Raw genomic sequence first — 27,006 nt, forward strand, 5'->3', positions numbered from 1 at the left:
CTCCAGACTGGCCCTTGCTCCCCTCCAAAGGAGCAATCCCTCTGACCTTGCTGGTCAGAACCAACAGCTGATTTCCGAATCCTCCTGCAATTGCTTTTGCCAAGGCTTGTTTGCTTCGATCAAGTCGCCGACACCGCCGACAGCGAGAGCCTGCGTGGGACAGCTCGTGAACCGACTCCTGGACGTCGTCGACCTTCAGGGACCACGTGGCTGCGGAGACAAGCTACCCCTCATCACCTGTTTGCACCCGACATCGCCTGGTACCCACCTGGTGCCACGCTGGTCACTGGCTAGTGACTGTGAACACTGTCCCCTCTGCTTACAGGTCTTCAACATCTCCGATCCACTCTTGGATCCACTGCATCTCTCCCGGACCGACCGCCTGCAGCATCTTTGTCTTCAAGCTCCACGGAACAGATAGAAGAAACCCGACGCACTTCGAGGCCTATGCACCCGCTTCCTGTGGGTGAGGTAAAGCTGGCACACCTGTGCCCAAGTGTAGTATTACATCTCTAGTGCCTGTGTTCCAAATCTTGAGTTCCTAGTCAACCCGGAAGATCTCCTTTGCAGTAACTTTGTACTTTTTACGCACCCATTGAAACCTATGGGAGCACGCGTGTGACTATTTGCTCTGCACACGCCACCCGTGGACCTCCTGGTCACTAACTGACATTAGCTCCTTGTAGGCCCAGCGATTCTAGAGGCCCTGGGCCTTTTCCCTTTTCTGTTCGTGGTACTTATACCACTATTTTAGTATATGGTTTGAGTGGCCACCAGGGCCTATCCATATAACGTGCAACTTCTGTGTATTCTGTGATAATCTTGTTTGACGATTTGTGCTCCTGTGCTCATAAAGAGACTAGGAGTTACTTTGAGAAATAAATACATATATATTTTGAATATATATCTGTGTGGTGTCCTTTCATTGGTATAAAAGGGGGTTGCATTTGGTAAGACAGCTGGCTTAACACGCTTCACGAGTTTAGCCTCAAAGACTGCTTAGCCTACGCTACCACTAGGGCAGCTAGTCCGAAAAGGTTGACTTACAACCACACCATAAGGGTTGCTTGGCATGGTACAAGGTGATCACTTTAACTAGTGAGCATCATATACCAGGCCAACTTCTCACAGTGAGTATCTCTGCTCAGTCTCTGTAAGTGACCGGCTGGCAAATGCCACCGGGGCCCATTCCTCGGCACTTGTCTTCCGTTGTAGCAGGGCTGCGCCCAAACCGACTGGACCGGCGTCGACGGCAATTTGTGTCAGCTTGGACGGATCGAAGAATGCCAACGTCGTGGCTTCTGAGAGCGCCTGTTTGATTTCCTCGAACGCTCGATCCTGGTCACTGTCCCATGTCCAGGGGGTGGATTCTTTGGTGAGCTCTCTTAGTGGCGCCGTGAGATTCGCCAGGTCCTTGATGAACCTGCCACAGTAGTTCACCATTCCTAAGAAGCTCCGCACCTCCGTGATGTTTGCGGGAGCGGCTGCTTCCTTTATGTCCTTTACCTTGTCTGGATCCGGGTTGACGCCATCTGCCGAGAATGTGTAGCCAAAGAACTGGATCTTCCTGCACAGAAATTCGCACTTCTCCCGATGTAGTGTAAGGCCTGCGTCTCGTATGCGTCGTAGCACCTGCACCAGCCTCTCATTGTGTTCGCCACGGTCGTGGCATGCACCATGATGTCATCACTGACGTTGATCGCTCCGGGTATTCCTGCGATGAGTTCTTGTATTACGTTCTGGAACACCTCAGCAGCGCTCGACACTCCGAAGCTCAGCCGCGTGTACCGCCTTAGACCTACGTGCGTGGAGAACGTGGTGATGTTCCGGGACGCTTCGTCCAGCACTAGTTGGTGATACCCAGAGCGTAAGTCCAATTTTGAGAACCATTTGGCGCCTGCCATCTCCCCGACGATGTCATCGATGGTCGGAGTGATGTGTCGCTCCCTTTTGATGGCAGCGTTGGGGAGCCGCATGTCCACGCATATTCTGACAGCGCCTGGTTTCTTGGGTTTCTTCGCTACGACGATTGGCGACACCCACGGGGTCGGTCCGGACACTTTCTCGATGATTCCCGCCGCTTCCAGCTTCTTCAGCTCGGCTTCCACCAGTGGCCTGAGGTGAAACGCTATGCGGCGATGACGGAGTGCTATCGGCTGAACTGTGGGGTCGATGTGTAGGTGGACCTCTTTCCTTCGGAACTTGCCTATTCCGTGGAAGATTTCTTCAAACTCCTCCAAAGTGTGGTGTATTGACTCTTGGTGTACCCCAAAGGCGAACGTTACCACTCCCAGATCTTCTGCCGCTCTGCAGCCCAGGAGCATGCCTTGCCCGTCTTCGGTCACATAGATATTTGACGTTATTGACCGCGTCCCGTGGGATATCACAGTCCTGAACTTTCCCTGTACTTTTAACGGTTCCTCCTGACCGTATGCGAACACCGTGATCGTCGATGGATGTAGTGTTGGCTGTGGGTGCATGGATCTGTGCATCGCAGCGGCCATGATATTGATGCTGGCTCCTGTGTCTACGACCGTTGTGACTTCTTGCGACCCTACTCGGATGCTGCACTGCGGCAACCTCCTAGTCCTGCGTACCGCCGTGCATATCATGTGTACTCTGTGTATTACCTTTTCTTCCTCTTCATCATCGTCCATGTCACTGGCGACCGGGCCTCCTTCCTCAACCGTGTTTACGGCTTGGCGGGGCTTTCGGAACTTCTTTGACCGGCACACTTTCTCAAAGTGGTTGAAGCGTCCACATCCCATGCACTTCCTCCCTCGTGCTGGGCACTCTGCTGAGGCATGGGGCGAGCCACCGCAAAACCCACAGGACTTGGGTTGGTCTTGGGCGGCCGGGCCTGGTCCTCGCCGGGGCCATCTCTGTTTTGGCTTGACCGCCACTGCGTTGACCGGCTCGGTCTTCACTGGCGCTTGTAGGGCCGCTTCCATGTGCGCAGCGAGCGCTTTCGATAGTTCTTTCGTCCGGCCCATTGTCAGTATGTCAGCCAGGGGCTTGCCAGATTCTTCCAAGATCCTTTCCCTCAGTTTGACGGACGCGCACCCTTGTATTATCTGGCCTCTTATCTCCTCCGTCTCATCCCGAAAACCGCAGGTGGCCGCTAGGTTCTTGAGACGAGCGTGGAATTTGTCGAGCGATTCCTCAGGCAATTGGCGTGCTTGGCGGAAAATGAAACGTTCATAGTCGCGGTTCGCCATTGGTTCGAAGTACTCGTTGAGCGCCGCTATTAATGTCGTGTGCGTCTTGGGGGTGTTTTCCGCAAGCGTCTTCACTATGTTGTGAATCTCTTTTCCTCCAAGGTGGATTATCATTGCGCGTTTTTGATCTCTTTGGACCTTCGTGGCCTCGAAGAAAATGCGCACTCTATCTTCCCAGTCTCTCCATCGGGCCGCTACTGCTGATGGGGACCCCTCCACCGAGAATGGCTCAATTGGCGGGATGTTTGCCATTTTGCACGTGCGCTGCTTGCGCCAGGCGAGACCTCCTGCACGTGCGCTGCTTGCGCTGGGCGAGACCTCCTCCTACCCTCGACCGTGATGGCTCTCAGATGGCAGGGTCTGCTCACAGGCCGGGTGTGACCTTCTCCCGGTGCTCCCCCCGGTCAGGCAGGGGTGTGAGGATATTGTTTCTCCCTTCGTGACCTCCTGAGCCTTTCCTATGGGCTGGGCGTGGTGATCTTCCTTCCCCCCAGGCAGCACTCCAAACAGGCCATCCACTCGACCACACAACTTACTGGCACTGAGGAGCAGGGGCCCACTGGCAGTCCAGGCAGCCTCAGGCAGGAGGCAGGGGGTTGAAGATGCTCCGCGCGTTCCAGGCAGGCAGGGGGGCGGGGCGAACGTGTTGACTAGCGCGCTGGGGCCGTCGATGCATCAGACATCCCCACGCGGTTACACCTCTGACCGGGAGCGCTCCGATGCGCTCGCACTCTCCGCCACAGCACCGGGGGCACAGGGACCGCAGCGCGTCTCACAGCGGGGCACGAGCACCGCGAGCGGGGAACGCTCACCGGCCGCCACACCAACTGAACACAGGCAACGGAACACGAGGGCACGCCCACCCTCGTCGCCACTTTGTTGTGTTGTCCGGGCGCTATTACTGCTGGCCTCCACCACCCGGGTCCCTACACGTGGGGAATAAGACTCGGGACACAATGGTGTGCTTGCTCCGTCACTGCTGCCGTGGCCATTCTGACTACGTGCACCAGTGACGTCATATTTATTGCTGATCCATACACGTGACCTGACGCGCACGCCGTTGCGTGTCACGTCAGTATTAGTATCGCGACATTACATGCACCCACCACCTGAGGAAGGCCACGTGACAGTCGTGACCCCGGCACCAGGCGAGTGTGCACAAGGAGCAACAACCGCCTGGCCACGACTCCGCACAGGTGACGCGACACAATGGGCCTTCGCACGGTCTCAGTACAAGGAGTGATGTTTGACTGTAAAACGTGCTAAAAAGTGCGCGCGCAGTGATGATTTTAACGTGAATCAAGCATTGGCGGAGCCAGTAAGTCTGAGGTTGGCCGCCAGCCATTTTGGCAATTCTTATTTTGTTTTGTTCTGGATTTTGTAAAACGTTGTTGTTCGGGAAGCTGACGGGCCCACATTTACCAAAAAAAAAGCATTGACTAGAGGCAACAATGTTAATTTGTTTCAAACAAACACACGTTCCCATAGTACTCCCTGGCACTGATTGGAACTACTTTGTGTGCGGATGTGCTTCTTGTGAAAGGGGTGCATGCCACTAGTATTGAAGTCAGCCAATGGCCGAACGGGGTTGATGCACTGCCCCTTGATGCATGCTGGAGAGAGAGGGTGGTTTAAAAATGTGGATGAGACAACCACAGACTAAAGGAATAAGTCTGGCAGAAAATCCCTACAAGAAACTATGTATACACCTAATTTTACTAAAATGAAAAGGTCTTGCCGAACACCAACCTAAAAAGCCAATTGGTCTATCATTGGCTGCTAGCCTTTTGCATTTAAAAAAGAAAAAAGATAGTAAGAAAGAATGGAAGAAAAAAGAAAGAAAGAACTAATACGAGAAAGAAAGAAAGAGAAGGAAAGAAGGTAACCAAGGAAACAAGAAAGAAGGCAAGAAATAATGCAAGAAAGAAGGAAGGAAGAAATGAAGGAAAGAAAGAAGGAAGGTAGGAGGGAGGGAGGGAGGGAAGAAAGGAAAGAAAAAGAAAGTAAGAAAAAAGGAAAGAAAGGAAGGAAGAAAGAAAGGTAGGTTGCATTACAAATCAGAATTGTTTACTCACAATCAACCCACTGAGCTATCTCATCAGCACACAAAGGTACACTGATGCCACTGTAATGAACTGTCTACCGGGCTCATTAATCTACACATAATTACACTCAGAATGAGTTATCGCATCAGCCTTAAAAGTTTCCGTGATTATATTATAAATCAACCATTTTACCGCCCTATGAAGAGAACTGTTATCCCATTTTCAGAAACTGAAGCACCCTTAAGTTTTTCTAAGGGTTGTAGTATAAAAGATTGGATACTTAAACGCAGATTTCACCTCACCTATGTTTATAAAATCATCCATTAAATACCTAAAATTTCAGTTTAAAAAAAAGATTAAACGAGTCAGCAAACTAATGAAATACTGACAGAATAAGACTACGTTTGGAATTAAAAAGAATATATTTACACTTCAATGGGTGCAAAGTGAAAGAGGGTAACCCAATAAACAGCAGTTACAAATGGGTACAATCTAGTGTGCTGTGAAATAGCAGCATTCAGATCAACCAAGGCCCCTCCAAGAGGGATTTACAACAGGATTAGCAAGAGATCGTAAATGACAAAACCGAAATGTGCCCATTGCTCATATGAAAAGCACCATGGTACGAGAACACGCTCTAAACATAAAGGTAACACTAAAATGATTGTAAAGTAAAAACAAGAACACTGGCTCTGAGGGAACTCCCTGTGTGCTCACTTGTTCCTTGTAAAAGAGCAAATGCAGTCACTCCGAGTGATGTTCACCAGCGGCTGATGCAGGCGGACCCACTGCCCCACGCTGCATCCTGTAGTTGGTGGAAGTAATATGCAAATCACACAGCAAAAGATCATTGGATGAAGAGAGGTGGCTGAAACCCCCGGTAAGTAAGTATATTACACATATACCTTTAGTTAAATCAAAAGGCGTGGCTAACGCCAGACCTGAAAAGACGTGCAAGTACTCGCCAGACATTAGGTAGGGGTAGAGTTAATGGGCAGGGCTAGAAGTTAATGGGTGGGAACTACGGACTGCAAAAGACAAGAATAGAAGACCAGTCATTTAAATAAATTACCAGATATTCTCCATGTGATGGCTCATTTCTCCATCCTGTGCATGCCGAGGCAACTTTGTGGCCTTGCATGTCCGAAATGACCAATTTAATCTCTTTTAACTTCCCATCTCAGCACAGAGGGTCCAAATCCAGAATCACTCATGCCCCCCCCCCCCTTGCTATGCAGCCCCTACTCTTCCTCAGCACAACGTGTGAGCATTCCTCTATGTGCCGTCAAGTGTTCAATTTGTCAAAAAAGCTGGGGGACAAGTTTTGCTCAGAATATTGCGGGCGGCGCTAAGGAAGGCCAGTGTGTTGAATACCAAGGTTGCCTACTCATGACTCCACCTCATGCATCTTTAATCCACCAGCAGACACTCTGCTTCTTCTTTTCACTCTTCAGAGTTCTTTTTTCCCCTGCTTTGCCACCGTCTCTCTCTTCAGCCTTTTTTCACTCTATTCTGTTTTTCTCTGTCTTGCTCTGGATCAAAAACTGTAGAGGAAAAATGAGTCAAACACGTAAATGGTGATGGGAGAATGCTTGCAATAAGTCTAACCACCGGCTACCGTTCAGGTACCATTCCAACCCATCATTCTTTTGCGTATCATGCTACCTCAAATTAGACCCAGCCATATGCAGATGAGCCTTGGTCCTGCTTAATTGGGAAAAGTCCAGTCCGAACTGCCAAGCCGGGTCCTCTTTGAACCAGAACACACGCAACCCAAGCCCAGTTTCTTCCTGACTGGGCATCTTCAGTCAGGAGTAGCTTGGTTCCAGGGGCACAATGAGCAAAGAACCCAGGGCTGGGCAAACCCGTCTCACTTTGGCACTAAATGAAACACACAGAAGTTGATGGGAGAATGCTTGCAATAGGTCTAAACATTGGCTATTGCTCGGGCAGCAATGCAACCCATCCTTCTCTTGCTCACCATTAGGTCCGCCATATGCAAATTAGTCATGGTCCTGAACCAAAATACACCGACTGTAGAGCCCAATCAGGGAGAGTGCTTGTGTTCTGGTTCAGTGAGGCGCAGGACTGTTTTGATTGGAGCAGGGTCAAGACTGATTTGCATATCGCTGGGTCCAAAGTGAGGTGGCATGATGGGTAAAAGAACAGTGGATTGGAATGCTACCCCAGCAATTGCCATTGATCAGACTTATTGCAAACATCCTCGACCACCTTTTGTGTGTTTGATGTTACGCCCTAAGGCGCAAGGGTATGCCCAGATGTGGATCCCTTGCTCACTGTGCCCCTGTACCTCTTACTCCGATCCGAGAGTGGTGGGTGGGATGCTTGAGTGGATCACAACCGCTGGTAGTTACTACGGGCCACATTCCAATCCATTGTTTATTTTGCTCACTTTGCATCTGAAGCCTGGCATGACCCTAAACACTGTCATCAGAGCACAAAACGAACCAGTAGCCAACAAATGTACAGCAATAATTAATAACCACTGGATTAACCATTCACTTTGGGTTGCGGTGTAGCGTGCATCTCGCCATAAAGTGCTTGAATGCCTCGTAAGTGTTATTAAGCACTATATGAAGGCAATAACAATGTAATGCATTATGTAAATCAGCAACATAACTGTACCCCGACAAGGCCACTCTCTCGGAGGTTGCTTTGTTCCCTTCCAGGGGGCCCCTGCCTGGACTCTCCGGCCCGATTGCGTCCATTGGAGCAGGACGATGGTCGATGCATACGATTGGTCAGTGTCTGGAGTGGGATAATGGGCAATAACATATCCACCATCACTTTTCCTGAGCACTGCACAGATCTCCTTCTGCCCTCCAGGTAACAAGTTCCGGCCCCAGATTGATACCCTGGCGCTTGACTTGATCACAGATCTGCGACCAATTCCAGATTATACGATTGCATCTCTGCGGGATCAACTTGGTCTTTTCCCTCTTACTTTGAAAAAAGGATACCTTAAAGCACTAACAGACGTTTCTTGAAGTGAGAGCTAGAGCTGGGCACGTGCCTAAAACTGTTCTGCAATGTGTGGTCTGTGGCTGGAGAAGTGCATCCAAGGACATGAAGGGTTCTGGGTGCAATTTTCACTTCCCAACACATTTTATTTCTCGGGTGTGTGAGGGTGAACCTCTGCCGCAACGTTCGGCAAAGTCGGAAACGTCCCCCTTGGAGCAGCTTCCTTCCTGCTCTCAACGTTGCCCAAGTCAAACTTAGAGCTCACCCAGTTCTGGTTCCCTGTATTTGTATGCCCCACCCTAAAAAGTCGGGACCTCTGGCTGCAGAGAACTGGCTGCCCAGTGCAGGAACTTTTTACTGTTTTCACTCAGGACAACCCTTTCCCCTAAGAGGTAGTGAATGAATCGTACAGTAGCTAACGCCCTGCAGCCGTAGGGGAACGGCCACTACAACGCGGCCGTTTCCACGCCTAACTATAACCACGCATGCATTACAACGCATGCGTGATTACAAGGAATAGCCTTTACCATGCATACCTTTACTACAAGATACGTAGTAAAGGCATGTGTGTTAAAGGTAAAAAAAAAGGGGGGGCTTGGGGTGGTAACCCCCCCCCAAAAAATGGTTAAAAGAATTCCGTTATTTTTAGAACTTGAAGAAAAAAGATGGAGGCAATCGGCGTCGTAAGAGAAAACGGAAAGACACTTCCACTTCCTCTTTACGACGTGAAACGTAAATAGGAAGTGCTTGGAGTGAAGACAACATAGAGAGGTAAGGGGGAATGAGGGGGTGGTGTCGTGCAGGGGTAAATTATAAGGGTTAAATTTAAAGGTTAATTAGTAGTGAAGGAAGATATCCTTTAAAATGAAAATGCCATTAACATGCATAGGTTAACAATGAAAATCGTAGTAAAAATGTGCGTGTTAAAGGCATTTTTGTGGTAAAGGATATGCGTGGAGAAAGCATTTGCATTGTAACGCATGCGTGGTAAAGGCATGCTTTACAACGGAAGCCGTAGTAACGTCATACAACCGCAGCGGTACACCGTTCATTTTCCACCTAATAATAATAATGAAACTTATAAAGAGCATGGCTACCTCACCTCACAAGTGCTAGACCCCAGTCTCCCATGTGCTATGCACTCACACAATCAATAGATCAAAGTTGTCTATATATCCATGTTTTCAAACTCTTTCTGAACGGGAGTTCTGAGGAAGCCTGCCAGACAGACCAAGGCAGCGAGTGCCACAAAAAGCTAAACGAGCCGCCCTCAAGGCGCCCTCTTCCCTCTCTTGGAATGCACACCCTACTCTCCCGAGGATCGAAGACCCCTCAGTGGAGTATAGGGTTGGATGAGAGACTGGATGTACCGAGGGCCACTGTTTGTCACAGCTTTATAACAGTAGCACGGTGCCTTGAACAAGATCCTTCTCTTCACCGGAAGCCAGTGTAGCTTGGCAAGCGAGGACCCCAAAGTGGCATGCTTCGGCAGGTTCAGTAGCAAACGAGCCGCCGTGCTCTGCACGCGTTAAAGACGCATCATGCGAGACTGTGACACCCCAGATATAACACGTTGCAGTAATCCAGCCTTGAGATAATTAAGGCTTGGACCACAGCTTTCCTCGCAGTTTCTGGGAGCACATCCAAGATCCTTTTCAGGGTTTTAAGGACTCCAAAGCATTTCCCAGCCAACGCTGTGATTTGACTGTCAAAGGACAGTTTCTGCTCAAACCATATACCCAGGTTTTTAACCTTGGGTTTAGGGCTGGGCAACAGGCCAAAGGTCGACCAACAGGTCAACCAAATGTTGGGTTGTTTGCCCAAAATCATGACCTCTGTTTTCCATGCATTCAGCAGGAAGTCGCCGTCCACCACCTGCAGAAAGTCCCGGCACTATGAATCCTGCCCACAGGATGGGACCTACAGTGAGCAGTGAATGGAGAAGGTGAGAGTTGGCTCATTGATTTACTCATGGCTTTGTCAGGATGGAGGGTTAACAAATGTTTTAAAGTTCATGTTTAGAAACTTTCACTTCAAATAAATGTCAAAGCAATGTTGTGATGTAATGTGTTAAACTGAAACGCTTCCATATGTTAAAGAAACACTTTCTACATTTTAAGGACTTCATCATGTTCTTATATTTTGTTTTTCATTACATTTGCATCCCAAATATTTTGTAGGTTCAGAAAATTCTTTGGCTCTTAGGATGAGCCAGAGAGCTGGTCCAGACTTGGCTCAGCTGCAGAGCCATTTTAAGACATTGACAATTTCTCAGGGCCCAAGGTTCCAAGGGGCCGGCCCCTGCCCGCCCTCCACTAGCACTATCAATCGACCATTGTACCAGCAGAGTTTGCCAGAGTGGGAGGGTGATGCTTATTCAACCCCTTCTGTTTCCGGCGTCTCTGCTGAGACTGCTTTTCAAGAACGCAACTCATGGAGGGCCCATCTTGTCTGCTTTTAGGAATTGTTCCTCCTTGTTCTTCTCTCCCTTATTTGTCTGGTTCTTAGCAATGACTGTGGGTCTCCCATCTGAGCTCAACTTCATCCTGCTGTTTAATTCTCTGGCTGTGGGGTCGGGCTCCCAGTTCTGAGATAAATGTAGAGTCCTGGACGCTCACTCTAATGCAGCAGTCGGGCCTTCCTGGTGCTGTGAGACTACCGACAAGTTGTAGCTATCTCACATCCTGACATTAGGTGTGAGACTGTTGCCCACACCATCTGACCTGCCCCATTCATTTTTTTTAGGTTTTCTGCCTCATTAATTGTTTTAGGTTTACCGTCCAGTCGAGTGTGAGGTGAGCCAGATGTTTTTGTTCAACTTGTCTAAACTAGCAGAATGTGAAACGTTAATTAACTTAATGTTTTCCAAATTGTTTGCCATGGGTTTTAGAATGTTTAGAAACAATAACAATTTTGCGGTTGCTTTCTCTGGAAGAAACATTGGGTACTTTTAGGTAGTAGTGATGCCATTGGCACTGTGCTCAAGGGCATGAATTTACTATTGAACAAGGACATGAGTCGCCATCTGAATGCAGCACACCTTGAGGAAATCTCTTACTGAGCACAGTGAATAATCAGTGCAATATAAACAAGCATTTGCAATGCAATAGGCCTCGCATTTGCGAGTGTTTGAGCTCTTGGCATTGTAAATTACAATGCCTTTCATTTATGTGTTTTGAAAACCTGTGGTGCGTAAACAAGCGCTTTGTACTCCCAGTCGTTGCATACGACAAGCAAGCCTGGCAGTAACTGTGCCTCTTTTACTGCCAGCCTTGCTTCTCGAATGCAAAGCGCGCGTTTACGCACCAGTTGTAGGTTTTCAAAGCACATAAAGAAAAGGTATCATCATAGCTCCATCTCAGCACGGGGCGTGTTGGTTTGGATCCGAGCGGGGGTGCAGTTTCAGAGCACTGGGCAGGTGATCGATCCGGATGGTCGCTATGTGGTGGTGGCAGGACGTCTAGATGGTAGGGACATTGTTTTAGGAAGTATCTATGCTCCGAACTCAGATCAGTCCTCCTTTTTTGCACGCCTTTCTGGCAAACTGGCCCCCTGGTTGACTGGCTCGGTGCTTCTGGGTGGCGACTTTAATTGTATTACTGATATTTCGCTGGATCGTTCCCATCCCCCTCTCCCGGATTCTCCGGTCCATCGGTTGGCTAAGGTGCGGCAGGAATGGCAGCAACAGTGGGGGCTGACAGATACCTGGAGAGCACATCACCCGGCTGACTGGGATTATTCTTACTTCTCGTCGTTACATGCCTTACATGTTCGGTTGGACTCGATCCTTAGCTCCCCCGATGTCCATGGGGCAATGGTCCATAGTGAATATTTAGCTAGGACGACGTTGGATCATAATCCACTGTTGACAGTCTTACATTGGCTGCGCGGATCGTCCTGCCATCCCCACGTGGCGACTTCGTCCGGATACCTTAGAGGACCCGGTGTTCCGGGATACTTTTGGGTTGGCTATTAATGACTATTTTCAACTTAACACCGGAACGGCATCGTCTAGGGTGGTGGAATGGGACGCGTTCAAGGCAGTAATTCGGGGGCGATGTATAGGTGACGTGGTGGGAGTCCGTAGAATCTTGCTCGAGGATGTGCAGAAGGCGGAGCAGCGGCTGCGCGAGGAGGAGAGGGAGCGCCCGGAACGCCCGGATAGGCATGAAGGGTTACTTGAGGCGCGAGAGGCTCTTGCAGTCCAACTTGAGAGGCTGCGATGCTTTGACTTCAAGGCATACACAGATAGGGCGCATGTGGAGCGGGACAAGGCGGGGGCGTTGCTAGCTTGGCTGGCAAACCCGGCGCGCAGGGGTACACAGATACTAGAGCTGAGGGGACCAGGAGGGGAGGCATTTCTCACCCAGAAGCGCATTAATACCTTTTTCCTGCATTATTATGCGGAGTTATATGGAAGTAGATTGGGGCCTGGGACGCCGGGGGATGAGGACTTTTTGCCCACGGCGGAGTTGCCGCAACTTGAGGTTGCCGCCGCTGAGGTGCTGGGCCGCGATATTGAGGTTGGAGAAGTACGCAGTGCCATAAAGCACATGGCCAGGAACAAAACGCCGTGGACGGACGGGCTCCCCATGGAATTTTTTGCAGCTTTCACGGATGCTCTTGCTCCCCACTTGATGGCGCTCTATAACACGGCGCGTCGGGAAGGTGCCCTCCCTGCTTCCACGCGAGAAGCTCTCATAGTCCCCCTCCTTAAGCCGGGCAAGCCCGCCTGGGATCGCTCATCCTATCGGCCCTTAGCGATGCTCAACCTCGATTACAAGATCTTAAGCAGCATTTTGGCCAGTCGTCTGATGCCTCATATGACGGCATTGGTCCATGCAGACCAGGCTGGGTTTATTCCCTCCCGCAATACTGCGATGAATGTTCGCAGACTCCTGCGCATTTTGGGGTCCAACTCATATTGCTACGAGAGGTACATACCTGATAATGATTTTAGCCGCCTACACAGCAACCCTGCACTCTTTCCTACTCCCTGCTGACGAGAGGCAACAACCTCGAAACACGTGTCCAGGGATGGCACATGCTATTCACACTTGCACTCACGACACGAGCATAGGTGTACTCGCCGACGCTGACTACAGGGACCACAGTTCTTTGGGGTAACACGCAGGTAGGTCAGCAGTGTGCGACCATTTTGGATTAGTTATTTAGTGGCTCTTTGAGCCGGGAAGCCGACGGGCTTAGGTTACGCACCTGCGTTGCTACGAGAGGTACATACCTGATAATGATTTTAGCAGCCTACACAGCAACCCTGCACTCTTTCCTACTCCCTGCTGACGAGAGGCAACAACCTCGAAACACGTGTACAGGGATGGCACACGCTATTCACACTTGCACTCACGACACGAGCATAGGTGTACTCGCCGACGCTGACTACAGGGACCACAGTTCTTTGGGGTAACACGCAGGTAGGTCAGCAGTGTGCGACCATTTTGGATTAGTTATTTAGTGGCTCTTTGAGCCGGGAAGCCGACGGGCTTAGGTTACGCACCTGCGTTGCTACGAGAGGTACATACCTGATAATGATTTTAGCAGCCTACACAGCAACCCTGCACTCTTTCCTACTCCCTGCTGACGAGAGGCAACAACCTCGAAACACGTGTCCAGGGATGGCACACGCTATTCACACTTGCACTCACGACACGAGCATAGGTGTACTCGCCGACGCTGACTACAGGGACCACAGTTCTTTGGGGTAACACGCAGGTAGGTCAGCAGTGTGCCACCATTTTGGATTAGTTATTTAGTGGGTCTTTGAGCCGGGAAGCCGACGGGCTTAGGTTACGCACCTGCGTATCTACGAGAGGTACATAACTGAAAATGATTTTAGCAGCCTACACAGCAACCCTGCACTCTTTCCTACTCCCTGCTGATGAGAGGCAACAACCTCGAAACACGTGTCCAGGGATGGCACACGCTATTCACACTAGCACTCACGACACGAGCATAGGTGTACTCGCCGACGCTGACTACAGGGACCACAGTTCTTTCGGGTAACACGCAGGTAGGTCAGCAGTGTGCGACCATTTTGGATTAGTTATTTAGTGGCTCTTTGAGCCGGGAAGCCGACGGGCTTCGGTTACGCACCTGCGTTGCTACGAGAGGTACATACCTGATAATGATTTTAGCAGCCTACACAGCAACCCTGCACTCTTTCCTACTCCCTGCTGACGAGAGGCAACAACCTCGAAACACGTGTCCAGGGATGGCACACGCTATTCACACTTGCACTCACGACACGAGCATAGGTGTACTCGCCGACGCTGACTACAGGGACCACAGTTCTTTGGGGTAACACGCAGGTAGGTCAGCAGTGTGCGACCATTTTGGATTAGTTATTTAGTGGCTCTTTGAGCCGGGAAGCCGACGGGCTTAGGTTACGCACCTGCGTTGCTACGAGAGGTACATACCTGATAATGATTTTAGCAGCCTACACAGCAACCCTGCACTCTTTCCTACTCCCTGCTGACGAGAGGCAACAACCTCGAAACACGTGTCCAGGGATGGCACACGCTATTCACACTTGCACTCATGACACGAGCATAGGTGTACTCGCCGACGCTGACTACAGGGACCACAGTTCTTTGGGGTAACACGCAGGTAGGTCAGCAGTGTGCGACCATTTTGGATTAGTTATTTAGTGGCTCTTTGAGCCGGGAAGCCGACGGGCTTAGGTTACGCACCTGCGTTGCTACGAGAGGTACATACCTGATAATGATTTTAGCAGCCTACACAGCAACCCTGCAATCTTTCCTACTCCCTGCTGACGAGAGGCAACAACCTCGGAACACGTGTCCAGGGATGGCACACGCTATTCACACTTGCACTTACGACACGAGCATAGGTGTACTCGCCGACGCTGACTACAGGGACCACAGTTCTTTGGGGTAACACGCAGGTAGGTCAGCAGTGTGCGACCATTTTGGATTAGTTATTTAGTGGCTCTTTGAGCCGGGAAGCCCACGGGCATAGGTTACGCACCTGCGTTGCTACGAGAGGTACATACCTGATAATGATTTTAGCAGCCTACACAGCAACCCTGCACTCTTTCCTACTCCCTGCTGACGAGAGGCAACAACCTCGAAACACGTGCCCAGGGATGGCACACGCTATTCACACTTGCACTCACGACACGAGCATAGGTGTACTCGCCGACGCTGACTACAGGGACCACAGTTCTTTGGGGTAACACGCAGGTAGGTCAGCAGTGTGTGACCATTTTGGATTAGTTATTTAGTGGCTCTTTGAGCCAGGAAGCCGACGGGCTTAGGTTACGCACCTGCGTTGCTACGAGAGGTACATACCTGATAATGATTTTAGCAGCCTACACAGCAACCCTGCACTCTTTCCTACTCCCTGCTGACGAGAGGCAACAACCTCGAAACACGTGTCCAGGGATGGCACACGCTATTCACACTTGCACTCACGACACGAGCATAGGTGTACTCGCCGACGCTGACTACAGGGACCACAGTTCTTTGGGGTAACACGCAGGTAGGTCAGCAGTGTGCGACCATTTTGGATTAGTTATTTAGTGGCTCTTTGAGCCGGTAAGCCGACGGGCTTAGGTTACGCACCTGCGTTGCTACGAGAGGTACATACCTGATAATGATTTTAGCAGCCTACACAGCAACCCTGCACTCTTTCCTACTCCCTGCTGACGAGAGGCAACAACCTCGAAACACGTGTCCAGGGATGGCACACGCTATTCACACTTGCACTCACGACACGAGCATAGGTGTACTCGCCGACGCTGACTACAGGGACCACAGTTCTTTGGGGTAACACGCAGGTAGGTCAGCAGTGTGCGACCATTTTGGATTAGTTATTTAGTGGCTCTTTGAGCCAGGAAGCCGACGGGCTTAGGTTACGCACCTGCGTTGCTACGAGAGGTACATCCCTGATAATGATTTTAGCAGCCTACACAGCAACCCTGCAATCTTTCCTACTCCCTGCTGACGAGAGGCAACAACCTCGAAACACGTGTCCAGGGATGGCACACGCTATTCACACTTGCACTCACGACACGAGCATAGGTGTACTCGCCGACGCTGACTACAGGGACCTCAGTTCTTTGGGGTAACACGCAGGTAGGTCAGCAGTGTGCGACCATTTTGGATTCGTTATTTAGTGGCTCTTTGAGCCGGGAAGCCGACGGGCTTAGGTTACGCACCTGCGTTGCTACGAGAGGTACATACCTGATAATGATTTTAGCAGCCTACACAGCAACCCTGCACTCTTTCCTACTCCCTGCTGACGAGATGCAACTACCTCGGAACACGTGTCCAGGGATGGCACACGCTATTCACACTTGCACTTACGACACGAGCATAGGTGTACTCGCCGACGCTGACTACAGGGACCACAGTTCATTGGGGTAACACGCAGGTAGGTCAGCAGTGTGCGACCATTTTGGATTAGTTATTTAGTGGCTCTTTGAGCCGGGAAGCCGACGGGCATAGGTTACGCACCTGCGTTGCTACTAGAGGTACATACCTGATAATGATTTTAGCAGCCTACACAGCAACCCTGCACTCTTTCCTACTCCCTGCTGACGAGAGGCAACAACCTCGAAACACGTGTCCAGGGATGGCACACGCTATTCACACTTGCACTCACGACACGAGCATAGGTGTACTCGCCGACGCTGACTACAGGGACCACAGTTCTTTGGGGTAACACGCAGGTAGGTCAGCAGTGTGTGACCATTTTGGATTAGTTATTTAGTGGCTCTTTGAGCCAGGAAGCCGACGGGCTTAGGTTACGCACCTGCGTTGCTACGAGAGGTACATACCTGATAATGATTTTAGCAGCCTACACAGCAACCCTGCACTCTTTCCTACTCCCTGCTGACGAGAGGCAACAACCTCGAAACACGTGTCCAGGGATGGCACACACTATTCACACTTGCACTCACGACACGAGCATAGGTGTACTCGCCGACGCTGACTACAGGGACCACAGTTCTTTGGGGTAACACGGAGGTAGGTCAGCAGTGTGCGACCATTTTGGATTAGTTATTTAGTGGCTCTTTGAGCCGGTAAGCCGACGGGCTTAGGTTACGCACCTGCGTTGCTACGAGAGGTACATACCTGATAATGATTTTAGCAGCCTACACAGCAACCCTGCACTCTTTCCTACTCCCTGCTGACGAGAGGCAACAACCTCGAAACACGTGTCCAGGGATGGCACACGCTATTCACACTTGCACTCACGACACGAGCATAGGTGTACTCGCCGACGCTGACTACAGGGACCACAGTTCTTTGGGGTAACACGCAGGTAGGTCAGCAGTGTGCGACCATTTTGGATTAGTTATTTAGTGGCTCTTTGAGCCGGGAAGCCGACGGGCTTAGGTTACGCACCTGCGTTGCTACGAGAGGTACATACCTGATAATGATTTTAGCAGCCTACACAGCAACCCTGCACTCTTTCCTACTCCCTGCTGACGAGAGGCAACAACCTCGAAACACGTGTCCAGGGATGGCACACGCTATTCACACTTGCACTCACGACACGAGCATAGGTGTACTCGCCGACGCTGACTACAGGGACCACAGTTCTTTGGGGTAACACGCAGGTAGGTCAGCAGTGTGCAACCATTTTGGATTAGTTATTTAGTGGCTCTTTGAGCCGGGAAGCCGACGGGCTTACGTTACACACCTGCGTTGCTACGAGAGGTACATACCTGATAATGATTTTAGCAGCCTACACAGCAACCCTGCACTCTTTCCTACTCCCTGCTGACGAGAGGCAACAACCTCGACACACGTGTCCAGGGATGGCACACGCTATTCACACTTGCACTCACGACACGAGCATAGGTGTACTCGCCGACGCTGACTACAGGGACCACAGTTCTTTGGGGTAACACGCAGGTAGGTCAGCAGTGTGCGACCATTTTGGATTAGTTATTTAGTGGCTCTTTGAGCCGGGAAGCCGACGGGCTTAGGTTACGCACCTGCGTTGCTACGAGAGGTACATACCAGATAATGATTTTAGCAGCCTACACAGCAACCCTGCACTCTTTCCTACTCCCTGCTGACGAGAGGCAACAACCTCGAAACACGTGTCCAGGGATGGCACACGCTATTCACACTTGCACTCACGACACGAGCATAGGTGTACTCAGCGACGCTGACTACAGGGACCACAGTTCTTTGGGGTAACAGGCAGGTAGGTCAGCAGTGTGCGACCATTTTGGATTAGTTATTTAGTGGCTATTTGAGCCGGGAAGCCGACGGGCTTAGGTTATGCACCTGCGTTGCTACGAGAGGTACATACCTGATAATGATTTTAGCAGCCTACACAGCAACCCTGCACTCTTTCCTACTCCCAGCTGACGAGAGGCAACAACCTCGAAACACGTGTCCAGGGATGGCACACGCTATTCACACTTGCACTCACGACACGAGCATAGGTGTACTCGCCGACGCTGACTTCAGGGACCACAGTTCTTTGGGGTAACAGGCAGGTAGGTCAGCAGTGTGCGACCATTTTGGATTAGTTATTTAGTGGCTCTTTGAGCCGGGAAGCCGACGGGCTATGGTTACGCACCTGCGTTGCTACGAGAGGTACATACCTGATAATGATTTTAGCAGCCTACACAGCAACCCTGCACTCTTTCCTACTCCCTGCTGACGAGAGGCAACAACCTCGAAACACGTGTCCAGGGATGGCACACGCTATTCACACTTGCACTCACGACACGAGCATAGGTGTACTCACCGACGCTGACTACAGGGACCACAGTTCTTTGGGGTAACACGCAGGTAGGTCAGCAGTGTGCGACCATTTTGGATTAGTTACTTAGTGGCTCTTTGAGCCGGGAAGCCGACGGGCTTAGGTTACGCACCTGCGTTGCTACGAGAGGTACATACCTGATAATGATTTTAGCAGCCTACACAGCAACCCTGCACTCTTTCCTACTCCCTGCTGACGAGAGGCAACAACCTCGAAACACGTGTCCAGGGATGGCACACGCTATTCACACTTGCACTCACGACACGAGCATAGGTGTACTCGCCGACGCTGACTACAGGGACCACAGTTCTTTGGGGTAACACGCAGGTAGGTCAGCAGTGTGCGACCATTTTGGATTAGTTATTTAGTGGCTCTTTGAGCCGGGAAGCCGACGGGCTTAGGTTACGCACCTGCGTTGCTACGAGAGGTACATACCTGATAATGATTTTAGCAGCCTACACAGCAACCCTGCACTCTTTCCTACTCCCTGCTGACGAGAGGCAACAACCTCGAAACACGTGTCCAGGGATGGCACACGCTATTCACACTTGCACTCACGACACGAGCATAGGTGTACTCGCCGACGCTGACTACAGGGACCACAGTTCTTTGGGGTAACACGCAGGTAGGTCAGCAGTGTGCGACCATTTTGGATTAGTTATTTAGTGGCTCTTTGAGCCGGGAAGCCGACGGGCTTAGGTTACGCACCTGCGTTGCTACGAGAGGTACATACCTGATAATGATTTTAGCAGCCTACACAGCAACCCTGCACTCTTTCCTACTCCCTGCTGATGAGAGGCAACAACCTCGAAACACGTGTCCAGGGATGGCACACGCTATTCACACTTGCACTCACGACACGAGCATAGGTGTACTCGCCGACGCTGACTACAGGGACCACAGTTCTTTGGGGTAACACGCAGGTAGGTCAGCAGTGTGCGACCATTTTGGATTAGTTATTTAGTGGCTCTTTGAGCCGGGAAGCCGACGGGCTTAGGTTACGCACCTGCGTTGCTACGAGAGGTACATACCTGATAATGATTTTAGCAGCCTACACAGCAACCCTGCACTCTTTCCTACTCCCTGCTGACGAGAGGCAACAACCTCGAAACACGTGTCCAGGGATGGCACACGCTATTCACACTTGCACTCACGACACGTGCATAGGTGTACTCGCCGACGCTGACTACAGGGACCACAGTTCTTTGGGGTAACAGGCAGGTAGGTCAGCAGTGTGCGACCATTTTGGATTAGTTATTTAGTGGCTCTTTGAGCCGGGAAGCCGACGAGCTTAGGTTACGCACCTGCGTTGCTACGAGAGGTACATACCTGATAATGATTTTAGCAGCCTACACAGCAACCCTGCACTCTTTCCTACTCCCTGCTGACGAGAGGCAACAACCTCGAAACACGTGTCCAGGGATGGCACACGCTATTCACACTTGCACTCACGACACGAGCATAGGTGTACTCGCCGACGCTGACTACAGGGACCACAGTTCTTTGGGGTAACACGCAGGTAGGTCAGCAGTGTGCGACCATTTTGGATTAGTTATTTAGTGGCTCTTTGAGCCGGGAAGCCGACGGGCTTAGGTTACGCACCTGCGTTGCTACGAGAGGTACATACCTGATAATGATTTTAGCAGCCTACACAGCAACCCTGCACTCTTTCCTACTCCCTGCTGACGAGAGGCAACAACCTCGAAACACGTGTCCAGGGATGGCACACGCTATTCACACTTGCACTCACGACACGAGCATAGGTGTACTCGCCGACGCTGACTACAGGGACCACAGTTCTTTGGGGTAACACGCAGGTAGGTCAGCAGTGTGCGACCATTTTGGATTAGTTATTTAGTGGCTCTTTGAGCCGGGAAGCCCACGGGCATAGGTTACGCACCTGCGTTGCTACGAGAGGTACATACCTGATAATGATTTTAGCAGCCTACACAGCAACCCTGCACTCTTTCCTACTCCCTGCTGACGAGAGGCAACAACCTCGAAACACGTGCCCAGGGATGGCACACGCTATTCACACTTGCACTCACGACACGAGCATAGGTGTACTCGCCGACGCTGACTACAGGGACCACAGTTCTTTGGGGTAACACGCAGGTAGGTCAGCAGTGTGTGACCATTTTGGATTAGTTATTTAGTGGCTCTTTGAGCCAGGAAGCCGACGGGCTTAGGTTACGCACCTGCGTTGCTACGAGAGGTACATACCTGATAATGATTTTAGCAGCCTACACAGCAACCCTGCACTCTTTCCTACTCCCTGCTGACGAGAGGCAACAACCTCGAAACACGTGTCCAGGGATGGCACACGCTATTCACACTTGCACTCACGACACGAGCATAGGTGTACTCGCCGACGCTGACTACAGGGACCACAGTTCTTTGGGGTAACACGCAGGTAGGTCAGCAGTGTGCGACCATTTTGGATTAGTTATTTAGTGGCTCTTTGAGCCGGTAAGCCGACGGGCTTAGGTTACGCACCTGCGTTGCTACGAGAGGTACATACCTGATAATGATTTTAGCAGCCTACACAGCAACCCTGCACTCTTTCCTACTCCCTGCTGACGAGAGGCAACAACCTCGAAACACGTGTCCAGGGATGGCACACGCTATTCACACTTGCACTCACGACACGAGCATAGGTGTACTCGCCGACGCTGACTACAGGGACCACAGTTCTTTGGGGTAACACGCAGGTAGGTCAGCAGTGTGCGACCATTTTGGATTAGTTATTTAGTGGCTCTTTGAGCCGGGAAGCCGACGGGCTTAGGTTACGCACCTGCGTTGCTACGAGAGGTACATACCTGATAATGATTTTAGCAGCCTACACAGCAACCCTGCAATCTTTCCTACTCCCTGCTGACGAGAGGCAACAACCTCGAAACACGTGTCCAGGGATGGCACACGCTATTCACACTTGCACTCACGACACGAGCATAGGTGTACTCGCCGACGCTGACTACAGGGACCTCAGTTCTTTGGGGTAACACGCAGGTAGGTCAGCAGTGTGCGACCATTTTGGATTCGTTATTTAGTGGCTCTTTGAGCCGGGAAGCCGACGGGCTTAGGTTACGCACCTGCGTTGCAACGAGAGGTACATACCTGATAATGATTTTAGCAGCCTACACAGCAACCCTGCACTCTTTCCTACTCCCTGCTGACGAGATGCAACTACCTCGGAACACGTGTCCAGGGATGGCACACGCTATTCACACTTGCACTTACGACACGAGCATAGGTGTACTCGCCGACGCTGACTACAGGGACCACAGTTCATTGGGGTAACACGCAGGTAGGTCAGCAGTGTGCGACCATTTTGGATTAGTTATTTAGTGGCTCTTTGAGCCGGGAAGCCGACGGGCATAGGTTACGCACCTGCGTTGCTACTAGAGGTACATACCTGATAATGATTTTAGCAGCCTACACAGCAACCCTGCACTCTTTCCTACTCCCTGCTGACGAGAGGCAACAACCTCGAAACACGTGTCCAGGGATGGCACACGCTATTCACACTTGCACTCACGACACGAGCATAGGTGTACTCGCCGACGCTGACTACAGGGACCACAGTTCTTTGGGGTAACACGCAGGTAGGTCAGCAGTGTGTGACCATTTTGGATTAGTTATTTAGTGGCTCTTTGAGCCAGGAAGCCGACGGGCTTAGGTTACGCACCTGCGTTGCTACGAGAGGTACATACCTGATAATGATTTTAGCAGCCTACACAGCAACCCTGCACTCTTTCCTACTCCCTGCTGACGAGAGGCAACAACCTCGAAACACGTGTCCAGGGATGGCACACACTATTCACACTTGCACTCACGACACGAGCATAGGTGTACTCGCCGACGCTGACTACAGGGACCACAGTTCTTTGGGGTAACACGGAGGTAGGTCAGCAGTGTGCGACCATTTTGGATTAGTTATTTAGTGGCTCTTTGAGCCGGTAAGCCGACGGGCTTAGGTTACGCACCTGCGTTGCTACGAGAGGTACATACCTGATAATGATTTTAGCAGCCTACACAGCAACCCTGCACTCTTTCCTACTCCCTGCTGACGAGAGGCAACAACCTCGAAACACGTGTCCAGGGATGGCACACGCTATTCACACTTGCACTCACGACACGAGCATAGGTGTACTCGCCGACGCTGACTACAGGGACCACAGTTCTTTGGGGTAACACGCAGGTAGGTCAGCAGTGTGCGACCATTTTGGATTAGTTATTTAGTGGCTCTTTGAGCCGGGAAGCCGACGGGCTTAGGTTACGCACCTGCGTTGCTACGAGAGGTACATACCTGATAATGATTTTAGCAGCCTACACAGCAACCCTGCACTCTTTCCTACTCCCTGCTGACGAGAGGCAACAACCTCGAAACACGTGTCCAGGGATGGCACACGCTATTCACACTTGCACTCACGACACGAGCATAGGTGTACTCGCCGACGCTGACTACAGGGACCACAGTTCTTTGGGGTAACACGCAGGTAGGTCAGCAGTGTGCAACCATTTTGGATTAGTTATTTAGTGGCTCTTTGAGCCGGGAAGCCGACGGGCTTACGTTACACACCTGCGTTGCTACGAGAGGTACATACCTGATAATGATTTTAGCAGCCTACACAGCAACCCTGCACTCTTTCCTACTCCCTGCTGACGAGAGGCAACAACCTCGACACACGTGTCCAGGGATGGCACACGCTATTCACACTTGCACTCACGACACGAGCATAGGTGTACTCGCCGACGCTGACTACAGGGACCACAGTTCTTTGGGGTAACACGCAGGTAGGTCAGCAGTGTGCGACCATTTTGGATTAGTTATTTAGTGGCTCTTTGAGCCGGGAAGCCGACGGGCTTAGGTTACGCACCTGCGTTGCTACGAGAGGTACATACCAGATAATGATTTTAGCAGCCTACACAGCAACCCTGCACTCTTTCCTACTCCCTGCTGACGAGAGGCAACAACCTCGAAACACGTGTCCAGGGATGGCACACGCTATTCACACTTGCACTCACGACACGAGCATAGGTGTACTCAGCGACGCTGACTACAGGGACCACAGTTCTTTGGGGTAACAGGCAGGTAGGTCAGCAGTGTGCGACCATTTTGGATTAGTTATTTAGTGGCTATTTGAGCCGGGAAGCCGACGGGCTTAGGTTATGCACCTGCGTTGCTACGAGAGGTACATACCTGATAATGATTTTAGCAGCCTACACAGCAACCCTGCACTCTTTCCTACTCCCAGCTGACGAGAGGCAACAACCTCGAAACACGTGTCCAGGGATGGCACACGCTATTCACACTTGCACTCACGACACGAGCATAGGTGTACTCGCCGACGCTGACTTCAGGGACCACAGTTCTTTGGGGTAACAGGCAGGTAGGTCAGCAGTGTGCGACCATTTTGGATTAGTTATTTAGTGGCTCTTTGAGCCGGGAAGCCGACGGGCTATGGTTACGCACCTGCGTTGCTACGAGAGGTACATACCTGATAATGATTTTAGCAGCCTACACAGCAACCCTGCACTCTTTCCTACTCCCTGCTGACGAGAGGCAACAACCTCGAAACACGTGTCCAGGGATGGCACACGCTATTCACACTTGCACTCACGACACGAGCATAGGTGTACTCACCGACGCTGACTACAGGGACCACAGTTCTTTGGGGTAACACGCAGGTAGGTCAGCAGTGTGCGACCATTTTGGATTAGTTACTTAGTGGCTCTTTGAGCCGGGAAGCCGACGGGCTTAGGTTACGCACCTGCGTTGCTACGAGAGGTACATACCTGATAATGATTTTAGCAGCCTACACAGCAACCCTGCACTCTTTCCTACTCCCTGCTGACGAGAGGCAACAACCTCGAAACACGTGTCCAGGGATGGCACACGCTATTCACACTTGCACTCACGACACGAGCATAGGTGTACTCGCCGACGCTGACTACAGGGACCACAGTTCTTTGGGGTAACACGCAGGTAGGTCAGCAGTGTGCGACCATTTTGGATTAGTTATTTAGTGGCTCTTTGAGCCGGGAAGCCGACGGGCTTAGGTTACGCACCTGCGTTGCTACGAGAGGTACATACCTGATAATGATTTTAGCAGCCTACACAGCAACCCTGCACTCTTTCCTACTCCCTGCTGACGAGAGGCAACAACCTCGAAACACGTGTCCAGGGATGGCACACGCTATTCACACTTGCACTCACGACACGAGCATAGGTGTACTCGCCGACGCTGACTACAGGGACCACAGTTCTTTGGGGTAACACGCAGGTAGGTCAGCAGTGTGCGACCATTTTGGATTAGTTATTTAGTGGCTCTTTGAGCCGGGAAGCCGACGGGCTTAGGTTACGCACCTGCGTTGCTACGAGAGGTACATACCTGATAATGATTTTAGCAGCCTACACAGCAACCCTGCACTCTTTCCTACTCCCTGCTGATGAGAGGCAACAACCTCGAAACACGTGTCCAGGGATGGCACACGCTATTCACACTTGCACTCACGACACGAGCATAGGTGTACTCGCCGACGCTGACTACAGGGACCACAGTTCTTTGGGGTAACACGCAGGTAGGTCAGCAGTGTGCGACCATTTTGGATTAGTTATTTAGTGGCTCTTTGAGCCGGGAAGCCGACGGGCTTAGGTTACGCACCTGCGTTGCTACGAGAGGTACATACCTGATAATGATTTTAGCAGCCTACACAGCAACCCTGCACTCTTTCCTACTCCCTGCTGACGAGAGGCAACAACCTCGAAACACGTGTCCAGGGATGGCACACGCTATTCACACTTGCACTCACGACACGTGCATAGGTGTACTCGCCGACGCTGACTACAGGGACCACAGTTCTTTGGGGTAACAGGCAGGTAGGTCAGCAGTGTGCGACCATTTTGGATTAGTTATTTAGTGGCTCTTTGAGCCGGGAAGCCGACGAGCTTAGGTTACGCACCTGCGTTGCTACGAGAGGTACATACCTGATAATGATTTTAGCAGCCTACACAGCAACCCTGCACTCTTTCCTACTCCCTGCTGACGAGAGGCAACAACCTCGAAACACGTGTCCAGGGATGGCACACGCTATTCACACTTGCACTCACGACACGAGCATAGGTGTACTCGCCGACGCTGACTACAGGGACCACAGTTCTTTGGGGTAACACGCAGGTAGGTCAGCAGTGTGCGACCATTTTGGATTAGTTATTTAGTGGCTCTTTGAGCCGGGAAGCCGACGGGCTTAGGTTACGCACCTGCGTTGCTACGAGAGGTACATACCTGATAATGATTTTAGCAGCCTACACAGCAACCCTGCACTCTTTCCTACTCCCTGCTGACGAGAGGCAACAACCTCGAAACACGTGTCCAGGGATGGCACACGCTATTCACACTTGCACTCACGACACGAGCATAGGTGTACTCGCCGACGCTGACTACAGGGACCACAGTTCTTTGGGGTAACACGCAGGTAGGTCAGCAGTGTGCGACCATTTTGGATTAGTTATTTAGTGGCTATTTGAGCCGGGAAGCCGACGGGCTTAGGTTACGCACCTGCGTTGCTACGAGAGGTACATACCTGTTAATGATTTTAGCAGCCTACACAGCAACCCTGCACTCTTTCCTACTCCCTGCTGACGAGAGGCAACAACCTCGAAACACGTGTCCAGGGATGGCACACGCTATTCACACTTGCACTCACGACACGTGCATAGGTGTACTCGCCGACGCTGACTACAGGGACCACAGTTCTTTGGGGTAACAGGCAGGTAGGTCAGCAGTGTGCGACCATTTGGATTAGTTATTTAGTGGCTCTTTGAGCCGGGAAGCCGACGAGCTTAGGTTACGCACCTGCGTTGCTACGAGAGGTACATACCTGATAATGATTTTAGCAGCCTACACAGCAACCCTGCACTCTTTCCTACTCCCTGCTGACGAGAGGCAACAACCTCGAAACACGTGTCCAGGGATGGCACACGCTATTCA

Source organism: Triturus cristatus, chromosome 8 (assembly GCF_964204655.1).
Source record: "Triturus cristatus chromosome 8, aTriCri1.1, whole genome shotgun sequence".
In the NCBI taxonomy this organism is placed as follows: Eukaryota; Metazoa; Chordata; class Amphibia; order Caudata; family Salamandridae; genus Triturus; species Triturus cristatus.